The following is a 14872-nucleotide window of genomic DNA, read 5'->3' as shown; positions in this document are numbered from 1 at the left end:
GTGCTTCACGGGGCTTGAAGAGGTTCATTTGCATATAAGGCCTACTACTGTCAGACTGATATCTCTGAGATGGAGAAAATTGTCAGACAGAAGTACAAAGCGTTTCCTTTACTCCACAGATATGCATAGTTTGCATTTCTAATTTCAAAAACAATGAGAGGTTGATGAAAATTTGAAAGACCTAGAAGCAGCGATAATCATAAAAACGTGACTAACAACTTAGAATTGTGCTTTACTGAATCTTTTTACCTTGCAATATATTATTGGGGATCAAGGATCAACCTTATTCACCATTTATATTTACATGTATTAGGAATTTGCTGTGGTATATTGACATGACATGCAACAAAAAACAGCTGTTTTCAACCATTATGAAAAATAAACAATTATATAAAAATAAAGTTAGTGTAAAGTACAGATATGAAATAAAATGTTCGTAAATATATAAATGCCTGCATGTATCTAGTCATAGTCATACTTTATTGATCCCAGGGGAAACTGGTTTTTGTTACAGTCGCACCATAAATAATTAAATAATAATAAAACCATAAATAGTTGAATAGTAATATGTAAATTATGCCAGGAAATAAGTCCAAGACCAGCCTATTGGCTCAGGGTGTCTGACCCTCCAAGGGAGGAGTTGTAAAGTTTGATGGCCACAGGCAGGAATGACTTCCTATGACGCTCTGTGTTGCATCTTGGTGGAATAAGTCTCTGGCTGAATGTACTCCTGTGCCCACCCAGTATATTATGTAGTGGATGGGAGACATTGTCCAAGATGGCATGCAACTTAGACAGCATCCTCTTTTCAGACACCACCGTCAGAGAGTCCAGTTCCATCCCCACAACATCACTAGCCTTACAAATGAGTTTGTTGATTCTGTTGGTGTCTGCTACCCTCAGCCTGCTGCCCCAGCACACAACAGCAAACATGATCGCACTGGCCACCACAGACTCGTAGAATGTCCTCAACATCGTCCGGCAGATGTTAAAGGACCTCAGTCTCCTCAGGAAATAGAGATGGCTCTGACCCTTCTTGTAGACAGCCTCAGTGTTCTTTGACCAGTCCAATTTATTGTCAATTCGTATCCCCAGGTATTTGTAATCCTCCACCATGTCCACACTGACCCCCTGGATGGAAACAGGAGTCACCGGTACCTTAGCTCTCCTCAGGTCTACCCAGCTCCTTAGTCTTTTTCACATTAAGCAGCAGATAATTCTGCTCACACCATGTGACAAAGTTTCCTACCATAGCCCTGTACTCAGCCTCATCTCCCTTGCTGATGCATCCAACTATGGCAGAGTCATCCGAAAACTTCTGAAGATGACAAGGCTCTGTGCAGTAGTTGAAGTCCGAAGTGTAAATGGTGAAGAGAAAGGGAGACAAGACAGTCCCCTGTGGAGCCCCAGTGCTGCTGATCACTCTGTCGGACACACAGTGTTGCAAGCACACGTACTGTGGTCTGCCAGTCAGAAAATCAAGAATCCATGACACCAGGAAAGCATCCACCTGCATCGCTGTCAGCTTCTCCCCCAGCAGGGCAGAGCGGATGGTGTTGAACGCACTGGAGAAGTCAAAAAACATGACCCTCACAGTGCTCGCTGGCTTGTCCAGGTGGGCGTAGACACGGTTCAGCAGGTAGACTATGGCATCCTCAACTCCTAGTCGGGGCTGGTAGGTGAACTGGAGGGGATCTAAGTGTGGCATGACCATAGGCCGGAGCAGCTCCAGAACAAATCTCTCCAGGGTCTTCATGATGTGGGAGGTCAATGCCACCGGTCTGTAGTCATTGAGGCCGCTGGGGCACGACTCTTCGGCACAGGAATGAGGCAGGACATCTTCCACAGCACAGGAACCCTCCGGAGCCTCAGGCTCAGGTTGAAGACATGGTGAAATATTCCACATAGCTGAGGGGCACAGGCTTTGAGCACCCTGGTACTGACACCATCTGGTCCTGCAGCCCTGCTTGGGTTGAGACGTTTCAGCTGTCTTCTCACCTGTTCAGCTGTGAAGCCTGATTTACATCTACAATGTAAAGAGCATTATAAAAAGTGGTTTAAGGTGTTTATAGTGCAGTGCTGTAACTGAGGTAATGTATGGAGGGGGTGGGGATGGCTAATTAGAATGGTTGATCAGATGAAAGAAACTTCTAAGACGACGTAAAGTCTTTGTTTCAATAGCCCATGGTATTTTCCAGAAGGAAGCGTTTTGAATCGGCTGTTTGCTGAATGGGTAGTGTCCACAATGATTTTCCTGCCCGCTTCTGTGTCCTCGACAGATACAAGTCCTGCAGTGATGGTAGACTGCAGCCAATGACCTTTTCTGTTGTCCTGACTGTTTGCTGTAGTGTCTGTGTATTGTGAGAGGATGCTGCACCACACCAGGTAGTAATGGCTGATGTGAGGATGCTCTCGATGATCTTCTTCATGGGAAGCCACATATTCTAGCACTCTGGCATTCTTACTATAGATCCTTAGGCATTACCTTCTCCTGCTTGACTTTCCCAGTCATGGGCTTTCATCTCTTTTCACCGCTTTGTCAGAGTGACCACAACATTCTCCATCATAATGAGATGCATTACCAAAGTGTAAATAGTTTCAAAGTAGATCTGGAAACTGAGCGTTCATGACCCACAGCAGCAATAGTGGATATGTATTCCACCATTATCATTAACCTCATGGCCCAGAATATCTCCCCATGTGTGGTCTCTAAGGACATATAGGTAACTAGAACGGGTTAGGATATTGCAATCTTCAATATTTTTTACATATAAATTTGGGGTCGCTCTTTATTGCATAGAGTATATAAACATCATCATTTTCAGGATTTCTTAGACTAGTTGGAGAGGAAGTAGAGTACTAAGGAATTTCCACTAGAATTGAATTGCCAATCAATAATATGAATTGTAGATGTCTCCCTTCTATTCTGCCAGTGGTTCTTTTAAAACAATGCGTGTGGCATTTATATCATGACTAAAAGCAGACTTTGGACCAAGGGAGCTTTTGGAACCACATTTTACCCATCCTTTTCAAAAATCAATTCACCTGCTCGGTCCAATTCATTTGGAAATGAAAAGCCTCCCTCACTGTCTGAGTAATTCTCACCACCACCCCGGCATTCCAAACTTTCTATATAGTTTATCATAATAAGAGTACTGCATCCTTGCTCGTGTATAAAAGAAAATGCACTGTCATTGAGACCAACTTCCAAACAAAAAGCATTGTATAGGTGCATTGAAATAATACCATCATTTCTACATAGTCCATCTAACATGCAAGAAACGATAGCAACTTTTAAGAGCCATTTATCAGGAAAGATATCAATAAGATTGGAAGAGTACAGAGAAAATTTACAAGGTTGTTGCTAGGACTTGAGGACCAGAGTTATAGGGAAAGTTTGAATAGGTTAGGCCTTTATTCCCTGGAACATCAGACAAAGAGGGGGGGTTTGATAGAGGTGTTCAAAATTATGATGGCTATAGATGGGATAAATGCAAGTAGGCTTTATCAGCTGAGGTTGTGTGAGACTAAAATTAGAGGTTATGGGTTAAGAGTGAAAGGTGAAATGTTTCAGGGGCACATGAGGGGGATATTCCTCACTCAGAGGATGGTGAGAGTGTGGATCGAGCTGCCAGCGGGAGTGGTGGATGCAAGTTCGATATCAATGTTTAAGAGAAATTTGGGTATGTGCGTGAATAAGAGGGGTATGGAAGGCTATGTTCCATGTGTGGGTCAATAGAACTAGACATAATAACAGTTCAGCATGGAGTAGATGAGCTAAGGGGTCTGTTTTCATGCTGTAGTGCTCTATGACCCTATAACAATACTCAGACAAACTCATTATGGGCCAGAGGGCCTGATCTTGTCCTGTGTTCTACGTTCTATGTCCTATAGCCACTGCATTATATAATTGGTGCTTCTACCCCTTAGCGCAAATGAAATGAGCAATGGGCTATAGAGGTGACAGGCTGTCCAGTGTTATTTGCCTTGACCAAAATAACGTAACGCATCAGAAGACACCAGGGCTAATACTTTGAGCCTTTGAGACCTTTATGTGCAACTTCCTCTACTGGAAGTGACAGGAAAAAAACCCGCAGCGAGATTTCTGATACATATCTCTGAATAGATTATTCCTCTGCTCTTTACTTTTGGACCAGAGTGATTTTAGCAGACATTAAATCAAATATTACTGTTTACTGGTCTTGAACAATAGTGTTTACTGAAGATAGGAATTGATCAGTTTTATTATGATATAATTGAAGAAAATTAGCACTGATTTTCAGAACACTTTCTAATGTCACCTTGAGAGAGAATTTCAGTGCCACTTGGAACTGGAATTCCAAACCTGTTCAAGAGTGTTGCGCACTAAAATTGCAGAAAGGAAATAGACATGGAAATTCTGGGGAAAAAAACTCAACAGGCCAGGCTGCAAGATACAGTATTAATGTTTCAAGTCGATGACATTACATCAGATGAAAGTAAAACGTTGTGACATGGGAAGAAGCTGTTTTAGCCCTTGGAGTTCACGCTGGCTCATGGAGCAATCCTTACCCACTGCTGATTTTCCCTGTAACCTATCCTGCCCCTAGACTCTGCCATTCACCTATTCACTATTGACCAAATAACCTCTCCAACCCAGAGGTGAGAGGAAACCAGGGAATTCCCATGTGGTGACAAGGAGAATGTGAAAACTCCACAGTCATCATGGAATTCGGATCTCTGGAACTGAGAGACAGTAGCTGTAACACCTATGCCACTGTACCACCTATTGTCTGACATGATTCTTTCCTTAAACAACTCCTCTTCCCCATCTGAGGCTCTCCTCTGCCTGTCCTACCCATCTGTCCTTTAGCTGCTGGCTGGAGGCACAAGAGAGGCTGCAGATGCTGAAAATCTTAGTATCTGTGACAGGAGGCATCGTCAGGGAGCTATCAGTCTCAGCCCGAAACTTCAACTCTTTATTCCTCTCCATAGATGCTGCTTGACCTGCTGAGTTCCTCCAGCATTATTATGTGTGTGTGTGTGTGTGTGTGTGTGTGTGTGTGTGTGAGTGCACACTACTCTAGATTTCTAGCATCAGCAGAATCTCTTGTGTTTACCAGGGAACCATCAATTTTCCTCAGACACAGCCTGACCTACTGAGTTCCTCCAGCATTTTGTATATTGCTCAAGCTCCTGGCGAGTGCTATTTCTCATGATCGGTAATTTCCACCCCTGCCCCCCCATCCCAACCGTCTTCTCCCCATGTTTTCAGTGCATTATAAATTCAATTCCGTTTAGAATAGAATAGCCTTCAAGTTATTTCTGATGCTGCTATATTTAGAGAGGAAGAATTGTTGATGTTTTGGGTTAAAACCATAAATCAGAAGTGGGTTTCAACCTGGAATATCAGTAGCTCTTTCCATTCCCCCACAGATGCCACCAAACCTGCTGAGCTCCTCCAGCACATTTTTGCTTCATACTCATTAATTGGTTTTCTTTATATTTCTCCACAAAATTAAAGACTAATATTGAATTTGCTGCTGAGGACCTTCATCTCATTCTGCCTGCGAATAAGTACATGGGAATGGAAGATTTTGAAGGTGCTGGAAATGAAATGGCAGTTGAAGGATAAAACAACTACTTTTATTAAATCATTGAGCAGGCCTGAAGATAATGATTACCAGGCATTAAACACACAGTATTCTATAAATTTTAGTGACAGTACAATTTGCTATTAATGGAACAGAACAGCAAATTTAATTTATAACCTGATTCAATTTGTGTTGAGTTATTTTGGATCCATTTGCAAGGTTCCAGATTTAGCCCAGTTTGCGCAACTGCTTTTATTACATTTCTGAATGGAACCATAATGCCTATCCTTGAAATAGTCAAGATGAGTTCTCCCTATTGTAGCCAGAACCACCTTCAGAAGGCTGACAATGGCAGGGAAAGACAAGCATCTGGCTGGCAGCAGAGGGTGTCTGTAATTCTGTTATTGCTCGTAGAGTATGGAAGTGCTCTCAATACAGGACAAGTAATCTTGATGTTGTAAATTTAGAGTCTGCCTTTTCTGAAATGAAATTCAACAAACATTTTGTAATTAAAAGCATTTCTCTGGCAAGGGTTTTTGGCAATCTTCTCTGGATTAGATTACACAGAACCTCTGTCCATATCATGTGGCTCACTATTCATATGCTCCGAGAAACCCAGATTCTCCCTTCTCAAATAAAATTACTTTAAAATGAAAGCCTTCACTATACTTAAAAGTGCACCTGAGCAAAATAATTATTGCTATCCAGTATCCAAATTCAATTAATGCCCAGTTCACAATTTTTCTGAGTGCCCCATCTTTAATAGCTTCCCATGCTCTAGTATCACAACCCAATGCTCAATTACTCATACCAGTAAATCCTGAATTTAGATACTAATACTATGAATTGCCTATTCTTTAACAGTACACAGTACCCACTGACAAATAACATCCAGTGCGCAATTTAATATCACCCAGAATCTAATTCCATTCCATCCCTGATCTAGTGCCACTTGGTCTCCAATCAGAAATACCTGCAGGTGTCCTCTCGCTACAACACTGAGTTCATCACTAAATACAACCTATGGATTAATTTTCAAGGACTCTATCTTGATCTCTGTATTATTTATCTGTTTATCTATTTATTTATTTTTAAATTTTCCTAGCTCAGGCTGGTAAAACCTGAGGTACAGATATAGTCAAGCACACTCATTTCTCAATTGCTAGCAACTTTGGGACTATTCCTGTGGTACTTAGTATTGTGGCTATTATTGAATTGACTTTATTACTTACATCCTTTGTATACATGAGGAGTAAAAATCTTTACTCCTATTATTATATTCATTTTGTATTTACATTTTCTCTTTTTTGCATACTGGTTGCTTGTCAGTCTTTGTGTGTATTTTTCATTGATTCTATTGTATATCTTTGTTCTACTGTGAATGCCTGCAGGAAAATGAATCTCAGGGTAGTATTTGGTGATGTAAGCATGTTTCGATAATAAATTGACTTTGAACTATGAACTTTGATATAATCATCAGTGCCATCCAGTGCATAACACCAACCAGATCCAAAATACCACCATGCATTCATTCTAATTAGCATGTGCCCAAATATTACCCAACAATAGTCCATTACCTAGTCTTCAATGCCATCCCATCCTTACACTTCTACACCTTCAGTGCTTGGTCTTCAATACCACCCATTTCTGAGTCTAATTGGAACTGATGTTTAAAACCGAGATAGAAAACATTGGAAATGCTCAGATACAGGCTGTATCTGTGGGAAGGGAAATAGAGGAACAGAATCGGAATCAGGTTTATCCCTGACATATGTTGTGAAATTTGTTGTCTATGCAGAGCAGTGTGTATATATATATATATATATATATATATATAAGTTAATTTAAATATGTAGGGAAAAACAGAAATAAAAATATAGTGAGGTAGTGCTCATGGGTTCAGAAATCAGACGGCAGAGGGGTAGAAGCTGTCCCTGAATCGTTGAGTTTGTGTGCCTTCAAGCTTCTGTACCTTCTTCCTGATGGTCGCAATGAGAACAAGGCATGACCTGGGTGATGGGGGTTCTTACTGATGGACGCCGTCCTTGAAGATGCCCTGGATACTATGGAGGCTAGTGTCCATAATGAGGCTGACAAAGTTTACAACTTCCTGCAGCTTATTTCAATCCTGTGCAGTAGCCCTCACTTCCCCCATACCAGATGGAGATTCAACCAGTTAGAATGCTCTCCACGCTATATCTGTGAAACATGCGAGGCAGTTTCCAAAGTAGTAGGTTAGAGATTCTTTTGTCAGTCTCCGAGCTGAAATGTTGATCATGTTTCTCTTCCCACAGGTGTGGGCTTATCTGCTGAGTACTTTCAGCAACACTCACAAATGCTGGAGGAACTCAATAGGTCAGTGGAAAAAATGAACAGTCAATGTTTTAAACTGAGACTCTTCATCAGGACTGGAAAGGACAGGGGCTAGAATACAAAGGTAGATGGAGGGGGAGGAGTTCAAGCTGGCAGGTGAAAGGTGAGACCAGGTGAGATGGAACATAGGTGGGTGGGGAAGGGGAGAGAAAGTAAAAAGCTTGGAGGTGATAAGTGAAACCAGGTGTAGAAGAACATGGGGGGAGAGGTAGAGGAGGGTGAGATGAAAAGGAATGATGTGAGAAGCTGGGAGGTGATAAATGAAAGAGGTAAAGGACTGAAGAAGAAGAAATTTGATATGAGAGGAGAATAGATCATGGTGTAGCGGTGTGCTACACACAGCGCTAGAATAACCACACGGAGTCGGTGAGTTAGAGTTGTGATGAAAGAGATTTATTCAAACTTTGCGGCCTACTTTAAAGCCTTCCCGTTCCCGCCCTCCCTGGGCGGGATTGCTGTGGGGAATGCATATTCCCAGACCCTTTCTGCGCGCGGGATTTTCCCCCTGCTGGTGAAGATGGCCTGGCGCCTTTTTTGGGGCCGGCCCTCTACCTGCGCGCACTGTTGTGAGCCTGTTCGTGTGTGCCAGAAAGTGGGTCGCCACATAACCCCCCGCAGAACCGGCGATACCTCCCCCAATGTCCACAGTCTGGATCGGCCTCTGTTTGGGTGGTCTGCCCCTACGCCGCGGTGCCTGAGCCTGGACCGGTTGCGCCAAGTCCACATGGGCCGGTTTGAGTTGGTCCACCGTGAATACCTCCTCTCTCCCCCCAATGTCCAGCACGAACGTGGACCCGTCCCTCGTAGGGCAGCTGTAGCGGTGCCCGGTGTCCACCCCGTCGTACAGAAAGAAACTTACAGTTCTGCAGGTCTGTGGGTACGCAGGTCGGGCTCTGTCCGTGCTGTGAAGTGGGTATGGGGGCCAGGTTACCGAGCCTCTCCCATAGTCTGTCCAGGACTGCTGTGGGTTCTTCCTCTTGCCCCTTGGGGCTGGTATGAACTCTCCTGGGACGACCAGGGGTGCGCCGTACACCAACTCGGCCGACGAGGTGTGCAGATCCTCCTTGGGCGCCGTGCGGATTCCAAGCAGGACCCAGGGAAGCTCGTCCACCCAGTTAGGCCCCTCCAGGCGGGCCATGAGAGCCGATTTCAGGTGACGGTGGAAACGCTCCACTAGTCCGTTCGACTGTGGGTGGTAGGCAGTTGTGTGGTGTAGCTGTGTTCCTAAAAGTCTGGCCATAGCCGACCACAGGCTGGAGGTGAACTGGGCTCCCCTGTCGGAGGTAATGTGGGCCGGTACCCCAAAGCGGGCTACCCAGGTTGCGATCAGTGCTCGGGCACAGGATTCGGAGGTGGTGTCGGTGAGTGGGACTGCCTCTGGCCATCTGGTGAACCGGTCTATCATAGTTAGGAGGTACCGCGCTCCTCGCGACCCTGGCAGGGACCCCACGATATCCACATGGATGTGGTCGAACCTCCGGCGGGTGGGTTCGAACTGCTGCGTCGGAGCCTTGGTGTGCCGCTGCACCTTGGCCGTTTGGCACTGCATGCATGTTTTGGCCCATTCACTGACCTGTTTACGCAGTCCATGCCACACGAACCTGTTGGTGACCAGTCGGACACCTTAGTGAACGCAAAGGTAAGCGGTTTGTGGTCTGTGAACGTGGTGAAGGGCCTACCTTCTAAGAAGTACCTGAAATGCTGGATTGCCAGGTATAGTGCCAATAGCTCCCGGTCGAAAGCACTGTATTTGAGTTCGGGTGGTCGTAGGTGTTTGCTGAAGAACGCCAGGGGTTGCCAGCGACCCTCGATGAGTTGTTCTAGCACTCCACCGATCGCTGTGTTGGATGTGTCCACCGTGAGGGCAATAGGAACATCCGTTCTGGGGTGCACTAGCATCGCGGTGTTTGCTAAGGCTTCTTTGGTTTAAACAAAAGCGGCTGCGGCCTCTTTGTCCCAGGTACTGTCCTTGCCCTTACCCGACATCAGGGTGAACAGGGGGCGCATGATTTGGGCTGCTGAGGGGAGGAAACGGTGGTAAAAATTCACCATACCCACGAATTCCTGCAAGCCTTTGATTGTGTTGGGTCGGAGGAAGTGGCGGACCGCGTCTACCTTGGCGGGCAGCGGGGTTGCCCCGTCTTTAGTAATCCTGTGGCCCAGGAAGTCGATGGTGTCGAGTCCGAACTGGCATTTGGCTGGGTTGATTGTAAGGCGGAATTCACTCAGGCGGGAGTAGAGCTGGCGGAGGTGGGACAGATGCTCTTGCCGACTACTGCTGGCTATGAGGATGTCGTCCAAATAGATGAATGCAAAGTCCAGGTCGCGTCCCACCGCGTCCATTAGCCGCTGGAAAGTCTGTGCGGCATTCTTTAGACCAAACGGCATTCGGAGGAATTCAAAAAGTCCGAACGGGGTGATAAGTGCTGTTTTGGGGATGTCGTCCGGATGTACAGGGATTTGATGGTATCCCCGGACGAGGTCTACCTTGGAAAAGATCCTTGCGCCGTGTAGGTTTGCTGCGAAGTCTTGAATGTGCGGCACAGGGTAGCGGTCTGGCGTTGTAGCCTCATTCAGTCTGCGGTAGTCACCGCATGGTCTCCAGCCCCCCGTTGCCTTGGGCACCATGTGAAAGGGGGAGGCCCATGGGTTGTCGGACCGTCGTATGATCCCTAATTCCTCCATCTTCTTGAACTCCTCCTTCGCCAGTCGGAGCTTGTCCGGGGGAAGCCTTCAAGCACGGGCGTGGAGGGGTGGTCCCTGGGTCGGGATGTGGTGCTGTACTCCGTGTCTGGGCATGGCTGCCGTAAACTGCAGTGTCAGTACTGATGAGAAATCCGCCAGGACCCTGGTGAATTCATCGTCGGACAGCGTGATGGAGTCCAGGTGTGGGGCTGGCAACTGTGCTTCACCCAGGGAGAACGTTTGAAAAGTCTTGGCATGGACTAATCGCTTCCCTTCTAGGTCGACCAGCAGGCTGTGGGCTCGCAGAAAATCTGGCCCCAGCAGTGGTTGGGCCACGGCAGCCAGTGTGAAGTCCCACGTGAACCGGCTGGAGCTGAACTGTAGCCGCACTGTACGGGTGCCGTAGGTTCGTATTGTGCTGCCATTAGCGGCCCTCAGGGTGGGTCCCGGTTCTCTGTTGCGGGTGTCGTAACTCATTGAAGGTAAAACGCTGATCTCCGCTCCGGTGTCGACCAAAGAGCGGCGTCCCGACTGCTTGTCCCAGACGTACAGGAGGCTGTCCTGATGGCCAGCCGTCATAGCCATCAGTGGCGGCTGGCCCTGGTGTTTCCCGGGAATTTGCAGGGTGGCCTGCAGCGGCGGGCCTCTGTGCCCCACCGCTGGTGGTAGAAACACCATTGTGCGTTGGGCTCCTCACTCCCGTCGCCGGGTTTTGTAGGCTCTGCTGCCGGGCCTGGTCTGGTCTGTCGTTGGGCACGTGGCTTGGTGATCTGTATGACAGATACTCCTCTCTCCTTCTTGGCATTCCACGGCACATCTGCTTGGGCCGCCACCTCCCGGAGGTTGCTGAAATCTGCGTCGGATAACAGCAGGCATATGTCCTCAGGCAGTTGCTCTAGGAACGCCTGCTCAAACATGAGGCAGGGTTTGTGTCCTTCAGCCAGGGCCAGCATTTCATTCATTAATGCCGACGGCGACCTGTCTCCCAAACCATCCAGGTACATTAAGCGGCGTGCTCGTTCACGCCGTGAGAGTCCGAAAGTCCTTATGAGCAGGGCTTTGAATGCTGTGTATTTGCCGTCCTCCGGGGGCGACGGTATAAACTCCTCAACTTGTGCAGCAGTCTCCTGGTCAAGTGAGTTCAGCACGTAGTAGTAGCGAGTGGACTCCGAGGTTATCTGCCGAATGTGGAATTGTGCTTCTGCTTGTTCGAACCATAATTGGGGTCGCAGCGTCCAGAAGCTTGGCAGTTTTAACAAAACTGCGTGAACAGATGCAGCGTCGGTCATCTCTGGTCCAAATATCGTTTGGGCAGTCAGGGTCACCAAATGTAGCAGTGTGCTACACACAGCGCTAGAATAACCACATGGAGTCGGTGAGTTGGAGTTGCGATGAAAGAGATTTATTCAAACTTCGCGGCCTGCTTTAAAGCCTTCCCGTGCTCGCCCTCCCTGGGCGGGACTGCTGTGGGGAATGCATATTCCCAGACCCTTTCTGCATGCGTTATTTTCCCCCTGCTGGTGAAGATGGCCTGGCGCCCTTTTTGGGGCCGGCCCTCTGCCTGCGCGCGCTGTTGTGAGCCGGTTCGTGTGTGCTAGAAAGTGGGTCGCCACAATGGGAATAAACAGAAAGGAGGTGAGGAAACAGAGGGAGGTACTTCCAACATTTTCTGCCTTTGTTTCAGATTTCCAGCATCTAGAGTTATTTGATTTTCAACTGTTTGTGCTCTTGTGCCTGTTTTACCATCAACTCGTGCTGAAATGTCACTATAACCCTCTAGCCAATCTAATATCTGTCAGTTACCAATATAATACCAACCAGTGCCTAAGCGTCACCCAGTTCAGCTCTTCAATCTCCAGTGCCGACCAATGTCTAGTGTAATCCCACCCACTACTCCATCTAACATTTGCTCATTATCAATCTGAATCTATCTGGTATCTATTTTAATGTCATATAGGCTAATCTTTAAAACCATCTAGTATCCAGTCTAGTACTACCAAGCCTCCTATTTTCAATCCCCCTCAAATCCAATATCCAGTCCTATCCATCCTCCCTAATTTCTGACGCTAACCTGAGTCCAATATCCAAGACATCCCTTTGCTCAACAACTATATGTATTTCTGTGGGATGTTGGATATCATATGCACTTTATAAAGCAATCTTTTGCCAAGCCGCACGTGACATTGGTGAAGTTTGCTGTAAGTTCTAAGGAGTGTATTAAAGAAAGCAATTATGCAGGGAGGATTAGTGAGGGAATGAGCAAGTTTTGGACCATTATTTATTTACTTATTATTATTTGCCAGTCTTCGTTTATGTGTAGTTTTTCATTTACTCTATTGCATTTCTTTGTTCACCAGTGAATGCCTGCAAAACAACTGAATCTCAAGGTTGTATATAATGATATTTACATACTTTGATAATAAATTTACATTGAAGGTTGAACTTTAAACAATCTGAAACATTGCATCATACCCCATCTCTGAGATGACCCTGAATTGCCTCTAAGTGTCACAAAGAATATTAGCCACAAATGCTTTAAATAAACCATGCCCATTCAATGAGGGAATTACATGAGGGAACTGCAGTGGGTAGGGTATGTTTATGCCATCTCAGTTGCATTAAATGCTTTAAAGCATGTTGGCAATTTGCAGAATCAAGTACTATTAAACCGTGAGGAATTTCTGCAAATATAGAACTAAATTTTTCAAAATTGCTCAAAGTGGAACAGACAGACACACCCACCTACTCATTCAGGCAAACCATCACAAATTTGCCTTTGTTGTCTGTTGGATTTACTTTCCTGGAAGTAGAACCATTAAGTATGAATATGATAGAAAATGGAGGACTATGTGGGAAGGAAGGGTTAGATTGATCTTATAGTAGGTTAAACTGTCAGCACAACTTCGTGGGCTGAAGGGCCTGTACAGTGCTGTAATATTCAATGTTCACTGAATATGAAGATTACAGACAGAGAGGCAGGTAGCCTGGGGTGTAATATCGACTGTATTTGCCTCAAAGAATAACTCCTTCAGTGGAAGTTCTGCAGAAATGTTGGAAGACCACAGTTTGTGTCATTTCTCACGGTCTTCTGCAGGTATTTCACTGAAGTGCCCTCGCCAATTGAAAGGACCTCATGAAAATTCACCCTTAATAAGTCAAGAAGGACTAGTCTAAAATAATCACCTGTTAACATTGTTCATGAGAAGCTTTTGATCTCTGAAGCATAAATAAAAATATATTGTTACTTCCCGAAATCACAAAGGTAGTCAACAACTATGCGAAATTTTGATGATAATGATATAAAGAATAGATAGAATTGTTGAATGTTAGGCCCCAGATGCCTTGAACCATTCTGTCTCTCAAAATATTTTTTTCATTAAATTGTTCTTTAAAACCTAGCTCATTGGAAAAATCTTCAGATCACTCGACCTTATATCTGATTATATTACTATAATAGTGCATCTACAGTCCATTCAATGGTACTAACTTTCACTGGCAAACTATTTAAACCAAGTGAATGTCTTCAAATGGCCAAAGAATAACATCCTGTACTGTGCAAAAGTTTTAGGCGCAAATATATATATATTTGTGGGCACGTGGCCAAGTGGTTGAGGCATTGGACTAGCGACCTGAAGGTCGTGAGTTGGAGCTCCAGCCGAGGCAACGTGGTGTGTCCTTGAACAAGGCACTTAATCACACGTTGCTCTGCCACGACACTGGTGCCAAGCTGTATGGGTCCTAATGCCCTTCCCTTGGACAACATTGGTATCATGGAGAGGGGAGACTTGCAGCATGGGCAACCACTGGTCTTCCATACAACCTTGCCCAGGCAGATCCATGGTCTCGCAAGACTAACGGATGCCTTTATTATTTATTTATATATATAGAGAGAGAGAGAGAGAGAGAGAGAGAGAGAGATAGGGTGCCTAAGACATTTGCACAGTACTGTATTTCTCAACGTGGAGAGGAGAGCAAGGTTGTAAATCTGGAGGGATCAAAAGGTGTTGGGAATGGGGAGAGTGGAACACCGCAGGAGGGTTGTGAGTCAGGTGGCAGAAAAGGAGTGCCAGGGGCAGGGAAGTGGCATGGGTACAGACACCCCCAGCCCTGAGACACCAGGCAAGGTAATTTGATTCCAAACAATTGGTTTATTGATCATTACAGAATGTCTTTCTGGTGCTTCCCACTCCCTCCCCTCACCCTTCCCCTTTTCCCAACCATGATTCCCCTCTTCCTGCCCT

The sequence above is a fragment of the Mobula birostris genome, chromosome 2 (genome assembly GCF_030028105.1).
Source record: "Mobula birostris isolate sMobBir1 chromosome 2, sMobBir1.hap1, whole genome shotgun sequence".
NCBI classification, from domain to species: Eukaryota; Metazoa; Chordata; class Chondrichthyes; order Myliobatiformes; family Myliobatidae; genus Mobula; species Mobula birostris.
This window is presented reverse-complemented; position numbering follows the sequence as displayed.